The sequence below is a fragment of the Nelumbo nucifera genome, chromosome 1 (genome assembly GCF_055504915.1).
Source record: "Nelumbo nucifera cultivar China Antique chromosome 1, China Antique-T2T, whole genome shotgun sequence".
In the NCBI taxonomy this organism is placed as follows: domain Eukaryota; kingdom Viridiplantae; phylum Streptophyta; class Magnoliopsida; order Proteales; family Nelumbonaceae; genus Nelumbo; species Nelumbo nucifera.
Window position 1 is genome coordinate 153,716,794 of NC_142649.1, and position 8,948 is coordinate 153,725,741.

At 36.4% G+C, this 8,948-nt stretch overlaps 1 pseudogene; it reads right to left on the reverse strand.

The window, feature by feature from the left end:
* Positions 1 to 1,803: 1,803 nt before the first annotated feature.
* LOC104587659 (fasciclin-like arabinogalactan protein 2 pseudogene) lies at positions 1,804 to 3,911 on the reverse strand (annotated as a pseudogene).
* Between the last annotated feature and the right edge of the window lie 5,037 nt (positions 3,912 to 8,948).

The following is an 8,948-nucleotide window of genomic DNA, read 5'->3' on the forward strand; positions in this document are numbered from 1 at the left end:
TGTTACACATTGAAGGGGTTAGAAGAGCTTGGAGTAGACCAAAAAGGACATAGATAGAAGTAATAAGAAATAATTTAAACACTAATAATGTAGCAGTGGATATGACTTTAAGATTAGCAAAATATGATTCATGTAGCCGATCCCATATAGTAGAGATAAGGTAGGGATGATGATGATGTGCAAATAATAGTTATAAACAAATTGATGCCAAACTAGTGCAAAATTTGCACCCTATCCAGATTTGCACTAAAAACAAACAAAGCCTTAGTGCTAATACTTTGGCTCCATATCCTTGGTACCCATTTCTCAATGTAAAGTCTGAGAATGAGGGCTCAGCAATTTTATACTAAAATTCTCTTTATCTCCTGGCTAATATTTCTCTAGGAACAGTGGCATGACAAATCATAAAAAGAGTAAGGAGTAAATTACTAAATTACAAACAGCCACTTTGTACTTGGAGGCAAGGTTCAAAGTATCAACCTGTATCGGCCGATATGTATTGTGTTGATAGTTTCCCGATATGTCATCCCTACAGGGGTTGTATTGGGTCAGCAGGGTAACTGGGCCTTAAACTGGCTCTTCTAAACTGATTTAAAAAAATAAATAAATAAATAAAACATTAAAAAATCACCGACACAGGCCGAGGGCATATCGACGTATATCGATATTTAGAAACTTACTTGGAGGTAATGACACTTAAACCCCTGAACATTGTTCTGTGACAAGGATTCTATCACTTTGTCCCTGCCTTTAGAATTCCGTTCCGCTAATTTCTAATAAAACCCCAAATTAAAATTTGTAAGACTATTTTACCAATTTAATTAGTTTTTCTTCTAAAATCTTAACTCTTACATAGTTACATGTTTCTCTCAATTTTCTATTTTTCTTTGGACAAGGTTAATTTTGAGAACAATTAATGCTTTAGAATGGCAAGTTTCATCATTGTGATATTTATTGTTGTTAGTCTAAAGAATCTTGAATGGGCTGTTTGGTCATTTCAGTTTTACATACACTCCATTAGTGAGTCAGAGGAAATTAGTAATTTTACATTTTTTACAATTTTTTTTCTTATTCAAAAGAGAGAGAGAGAGAGAGACGCTCCCTAATTAAATACTTCAGTTCAAAGTCATGAAGAATACGGACAAGATGGAGTCAGAGCACTCGGGAGCATTTACTTCTGCGCTTTTACGGTGAAAAACATTTAAGCATGAAGAGTTCTTTGGTGCCAGAGTTAGTAACAGTAAATGCATGTGTCTGGTGGGCTCAGTCTGTTCCCGGTTAGTCTGCAAACCATATCCATTTGACCGAATTCGAACCAATCCGGTTAAGTGCCCGTTTGGGAGGGCTGAAGTGCAACACTTTTGTTTTTGGCCTTTTGAGGTGAGCCCTACACGAACAGCCTGTATTGTAACTTGTAAGCTATATATGATGAAAAATCTGGAGAACCCAAATCAGCTGTTCTTTAGTCATTTTAAACACCATCTGGTTCAACCTCTTTGAATGGCTGAATTTTCAGCTCAGCCCCTCTCAAAGAGGCCCTAAGGTTGTTTTGAATTCAATCAATTTATATGATTGGATTGAATATAAATACAATCCTGCCTGATATACAATATCAAAACCTGTTTAGATTATTTTATAAATTATATAATATTTTTATCATTTTGAGTTAAATTTATGCATAAAATTCCCTAAAGTTTTTGACAATCATAAAAACCTCCCCTGAATTTTTAAAGAATTCAACAAAAACCTCTCTTCCATCACAAAATCCTCCCCTAGATTTTCCAAATACCCATTTTACCCTAGTCAAATCGGCAGCAACACATCCAAAACTGCTACTGTCCATCTCTCACCGTTAAATCTAACAATGCTTTTGTCTCCAGCCACGGTTTGATCAGATAGTTCACCATTCTGAGATGTGGACTCTGGTATTGGTGGTGACACATGCTTCGGTGCCTTGGGAGACTTAGCAACCATAGGCGCCGGTGTTGGAGCTAGCATTGGCGAAGCTTTGAATAACTCTTTGGGTAACAACACTTTGTAAATCGTGTAAATTGCTAGAGGATGCTGGTTTAGCAACGTCCTCGTTATCTTGGTTGTCACAATCTTCTCCAATTTTACCAACTCGTGCGTCATTCTGAATTGTGGAATCATACTTATTGGCACCATCTATTGCTAACGTGTTCACAACTCCGTTGTTAGACCTCAACATTTCCATGGAATGGTAAACAGGAATTCCGTGATACAACAACAACAAATTCTTCCCATCCATTGTTAGGTTCTTGTATTTGGGCATGAAGTCCTTAAACACCTGGTCAGTGGGGCAGAACACCTTTAACCCTCCTTCAATGTTGTTGTCAAATGTCTGCTCAGCTTCGGAAGCCACTAGCATATCCGTGAAAACCTTACAACCTCGCTTTGACATTAGAGATGTGAGGTTTAGCTAGCTGGGGCCCGGAGTGGGGGCTTCGTCTTCAGTAGATGCCATGACCTTGTCGTGGTTGAATTCGGCTCTAAAGCCGACCTTATTGCCTTTGAGATTAGTGATGTTGACGAAGCTAGAAGCGTTGGAGGTGGAGCCAGTGGCTTGGAACATGGTGGCAGTCAAGACCGTAACATTTGTCATTTGATGCTACTTCTGTGCACCAAAATACTTAGGACTGTTCATAAGAAGACCCAACCCGACCAACCCGGACTGGCCCAACCCGAGTCAGTTGGGTTTTCTTCAGCACCAGTCGGTTTCGGGTTATAAAAAATCATAAACCGATGATTCGGTTTGGTTTCGGTTTTCATGTGTGAAAACCGAAACCGACCCAAACCGAACTGACTTAATAGTTAGTTCCTAGTTAGTAGTTATAACCTACTTAGTTCCTACTTAACTAAGTTGTCTCTATCCTACCTACAACCTTCTTAACTAAGTTGTCTCTCAAACTTTTCTCCCTCCACAACTGGATCCATGGATGAGTCACAAAACATTAAGGAAATGCTGGTTTCCTTTGGGAATGTAGAGCCAGAAATGAACACTTAAACAACAACTAAATCACCACTAAGTAGAGCTGAAACCAACCCAAACCGACTCAAACCGATCAGGTCGATTTTGCTTAACACAGGGTTGATTTTGGTTTCAATTTCAGGTAACCCGACCAAGTTGGGTCAGTTGGAAAAACATCAGTAAACCGACCCAACCCGACCCATGACTTAAAAATAATCGAGGAGAACATGAAGGGATTGGATGTTTTTGATAATTTGATGGTGTAAAGGGAGAGGTGCTTGGACAGGAGGTTTGACATACCACCATTGTAGACTACGCAGACCGCGATGGTCTTGCGTTGGTTGATCTCTACGATGAGTTGAGTGACAGCTAAGTATTGATTGAAGATGGAGAATTTGGGGTACTTTGCTAGGATGCGTGTGATATTGTGTGCATCGGTGACCCCGACTAAGAGCAGAGGGTTATTGTTTCGGTGGCCATCAGGAAGAGCTGCATTATTCGAGTAGAACGAAAATACAGTAGCAATTTCGAGTGTGTTGTTGTCGATTTTGTTAGGGTAAAATGAGTATTTGGAAAAAATTGATGCACTGGTCTAACGTTTTTCATCTGAATTAGTGATGAAAGGGAGATTTTTGTTGAATTTTTTAAAATTTCAGGGGAGGATTTTGTTAAAGTGAAACTAAAGGGGAGATTTTTATGATTGTCAGAAACTTTAGGGGAGGTTTTTATATTTTACCCTAAATTTATTGGTTTCAATTTAAATTGAATAAATGTAATTCAATTCAAATTCTAGTATAAATATAATTAAGGAAGGGGAAATTCCTGATCAGTACTTTGTACTTTGGTTCAAGTGATAATTTGGTCCCCAAACTTTAAAATGCGATAATCCAATTTCGAAATGTGACAATCTAGTACCTGTCATTAAGTGGCATGTGAAAAGACATAAATGCCCTTTAAGTGTCATCTAATTTTCTTTATCAACCTTCCACTGAAATTAGAACCAACTGTCAATTTTTTCATCCATGCGATAACACTTTTGTCTTTGTTCTCCTCTGAATATTTCATCATCTTCGGACCAAAACCAAAGCAATTTCTGGGAGAAAAGTTTTCCTTTAACTATTGTAATTATCTAATCCGAAAAGCGGAAAAGGAGAAAAGTCTCCAGCCACCATCACTGATCTCTCTCTCTCTCTCTTTCTCTCTCAAGTATCAAGACAGCTTCTAGTTCTTCTCCTCTCTTTTACCTGTAGGAATAAAATATTACTATGTTAAATTAAAAGAAAATAAAAATAAGTTGTATAAAACCTAGAATTTTTTGTTCTTGGCAAAGACTTGCAATGACTTTGCGAGAAAGGCAAAGTCGTTGCAAGTGTTCGTGACAAAGAACTTGGGCTATGTTTCATCTTCTTGAGGAAGAAGATGATGAACAATGTGTTTTATTTCCAAGGGTAATTTTGACATTTTCAAAAGTCTTAAATCGCACATGAGGTCATGTGATATACATAACTAATAGTTCATTAACGGTAGGTACTAGATTGTCGCATTTTGAAAGTTTGGGTACTAGATTGTCGTATTTTAAAGTTCGGGGACCAAATTATCACTTGAGCCAAAATTCAGGATACTGATAAGGAGTTTTCTCATTAATTAATCAACTTTAAATATAAATATAGATATAGCAAGATGCCAATTGGATAGTTGGTAATGGGTTTTGGGGTTAGACTACCCCATTCTATAACCAAAAAATATAAACAAATACAACATATAGAATTGTTGAGGAATGCAGCAAGAAATTTGAAGTAAATAAAGAAAATAGTCCATTGACATGAATATGGAGCACTACTCCCAACCCATGAAATTTACACCAATATGAAGTTTATCGGAAAGGCACAAGCATGGTTTTTAAGACCCAAAAAACCCAGGAACCAATCAGGTAGCCAATTCTGTTTCATCTTAAAATCACTTTTTAGCCAAAACCTGCTGATTTAGTCAATGATCCACACACCTGATCAATCAAATCAAATTGTCAATCCAAACAATGATTTTTGACATTTTTTTTATTTTTTAAGTTAAAATGGATTGTCAGTTCAAACCGAATGATCGGACTGTTCAACCAGGGAACTGGTCCCCATATTAATTCCCTGGCTGGTCCGGTTTTAAAAACCTTGGGCACAAGTGGTTATGGGTGTGGTGCAAAGAAACTCGGTATCAAATAGAGTGCCTGTTTTAATTTTTTAAAAACCTTGTGCCTTGCTTCATTTAATAGTGTTCATAGTGAGTTTTCTTTGTGAGAATAACGTAAGCCATTGCTTCAAAAAACCCTCCCTGACAAGTGAGAAGTGACGACTAAAATTGGTGCTGATAAAGTTCTTTTGTAGACAATCGGATCTGTTCTTCACACATGGCGTTTCACACCGACCTAACAGGAACATCCCACCGTGCATTGGAAACATCTCCAACGCACATTTCTCATACTTAGCTGTTATTAATTACGGGAGATGTTCCCAAGCCTGTGAGGTTATTGCAAGGCGCTCTATGTGAGGAGCAGATCCCAATTCTGTTTGTACATGTCCGTGCCCTCTTTAGATCAGGAATGTGAAGGTGAATGAGTGAGTGATAGAGATTGAAGCAGTTAGAACTCAATTGGAATATGCATGCTTAGATGTCATGACTTGATCAGAATTTACACGAAAAATAGGTGCATTATCGTCTTTTCCTGGAATAAATCAACTGATTGGAATAAATGACCCAGACCTATTAATGGCAGTCTGGCATGAAATTGGTCTTTAATGAATTTACTTTTTGTTTCCAAGAATCGAGTCTTTAATGAATTTACTTTTGTTTCCAAGAATCGAGTTAGTAAGGATCAATTTTTGACCGTTGGATTGGTGGGGTTTGATTTTCATCGTAGAAAGAGACTAGCTGTGTTAGAGGGGTTCTGATAATATTATCCACATCTCTATCCATAAGATATTACATTTGCACATAAAGAATATCTCTTTATCATTGATGAGGATGAGGCTCTTATTATACGGTGGTGGTGCTGTGTGGGTAAAATGTGGAAACAACTTGTGTGTAGGTCGGGCCAGTTTTTCAGGGTTTGAGTTGAAATTAATCCACGCTAAACCCGACCACAACCCGTTGGCAAAATTCTTTGAATCAAAATTCTTTGCATAATTGATTACCGGTTAGTCACGGAGCGATTGCATGAAGAAAGCGGAGAACAAATGCATTTAAGAGGAGAATATGCAACGACATGGTCACATCCAGTGTCATTCTTTTGTTTTCTTCTTCTTAATGTCTGGACCCTCGATTTATATTGGTTACAAAAAACACTGACTAGATGTAGATCTGTTCATAGGCCGGGCTGGGCTTTTAGTGTTCATTAATAGAAAAATAATAGGCCCGAGCCCGAGTCCGGCCCAACCAATGGGCCTAGAATTTGGGCCCGAGCCCGGCTCTGATAAAAAGCCCGAAGCCCGAGCTCGACCTAATAAAAGAAAATCAAAATTTTCCTAATTTAAATAGACATTATTTATTTTAATTCAGATGTTTTTCCCCTATTTAAATGAACAATGGGCCTACAAGTGAATCAACAACCTTCTCAAATCAAAAAAATTATTCAAATGGACATCACATAGGGTTTTTACTTAGGTTTAACTATAAGTCAGGTCGGGTTTACTTAGGTTTAACTATAGGTCGGGCCGGGCCGGGCTCGGACTGGGCTATTTTGGCAAAGCCCGAGCCCGATTCGAATTTTTTGCGGGCCGGGCTTTTTGGCCCGAGGTTAAGCCCGCGGGCCAAAAAGCCTGTTCAAGCCCGTTCGGGGGTCGGGCCGGGCCGGGCCGGCCCGTCGGGCCACCCGGCCCATGAACAAGTCTAACTACATGATGTTTTGTTATTTTTAGAATTTTTTAATTTTTAAAAATTTGTTGAATAAAATAAAAGCCGTTCTATGGTATATATAAAAAAGCATATATATATATATATTATGATACTGGTAATATGAAATGCATCTTGAGCTATAAATGTTTCACCTTGAGCAACTAAACGTTGTACCCCCACTGGAGAGCATAATTGCAGATTGGTTTTACCATACATTAGATGTAATATTGTAAAGATCACGGTGCAATATTTATAGCTCGAGGTTCATTTTGGAGTATTAGCAATGAAAATGTGTTTTTATATCACAAAATTTGTGAACAAATAAATGATGAAAAAATGGTTTCTGATCGACTACTTCTTAAAAATATACAATATATGTGAATATAAATTAATTTTTTTGGATTTGGTCCAATCTGATATAGTCCAATGAGTCCATTACAAATGGACCAGGTCCAATCCAATCCAATAAATAATTTGGACTATTTTGGATGGGTCCAATTCAATGTTTGGACCATTCAATTTGTTCAAATTCATTTTAATTTAGATTGGTTTCAACCCAAACTTGGTCCATTGACACTTATATTCTTATCTTATATCAATGGATCAGATATTGACTTAATCCAACCAAATCCAATATAAATTTATTATGGATGGACCAGGTCCAGTCCAATCTAATAAATATTTTGGACCGGATAGGTCCAATCCACTGTCTTTTTTCTCCATCCAGTTCGTCCAAATTGATTTTGGGGTCCATTCCAAAACCGGCCTATTGACACCCTTAGATGTGAAGACAAGGCAAGTATATAGAAATTTTTTACTTATTTTTTATATATACAAATAATTTCTACCTATATTTACATATAAAATATGCTGAAATTTTCACTCCAAACTTTTTAATAGCATGAATCTGGCCAATTTTTCATCGTATTATGTTAATTTGAAATATCTAGTGATATTCTCCACTCTCGATTCAATATTGTACACTGAAATTTGCCCTTATAAATTAAAGGGCAGCAAAAGAATATTTAGGTCATTTATAGGTCTCAAACAATTTTGTCATGTGTATGGTGATGATGATGATATTATTATTATTATTATTATTATTATTATTATTATTATGCTCATGTATTTGTTGAATGCATTAGATGGCTAAAGAAAATTTAATAAAAATGAAAGAAAAATGTTAAAAGCCTCAAAATGCATTAGGCTCAGTTTGGAAGGATATGTAGAGTGCAAAACTATGTAGTTTCTATTATTTTGTATATATTTGTACTTCCAAACTGAGCCTTAATAATATCAAAGTGCTGTTTATTTAGCCCAAACATGATGCAGTTTCACCAGATTATGACAAAGTAGAAAAAATCTCCATGCCAAGATTGGGGGACCAAAGCTGTTTGGTAGGTAGGAAGCCATTGACACACATTAGACCCATAGTGACAGGCACAACATTGAAGGTCCAATCACAAAATAGTGGTCTACATTTTGGTCAAAAGAATTAAGGTAATGACACATAAAATTGGATAACGCCACAGTGTTTAATGTCTTTTAGAAAGGCACATTTACATTGTTATGTACATGAAATAATACAAGGTGGGACATATAACTGATATATGAATGTGGGGTTGACTGTGTGATGCAACTTGGGCGAGTTTGGGTTGAGAATTTGTTAAAATTTGAATAAGTTTACCCTTAAAAGCTTGGGCTTTGGGGTGAGTATTATTCAGTTAAAATCAAAATTTTTAGTTTCAGTTTTTCTTTTTTTTTTGGTTCAGTTAATTTAGTTTTTGAGTATTTCAAATTTTGGTTTTCATTTTTAGAATTGAAAATTCAATTAACAGAAAAAAACAAATTAACTGAATTTTATTATCTTGCGTGAAGGGGTGAGCATTATTTAGTTAAAAACTTAAAACCAAAAAACAGAACTGAAATTTTCAATTTTGGTTTTTTCGATTTGGTTAATTTGGTTTTTTTAAGTGTTCTGATTATTTGGTTTTCTAAATTGAAAATTCAATTAACCAAATAAAACTGAATGCTCATCCTTACTTGAGTGCAATGCAGTGATAATTCTTCAAATCAG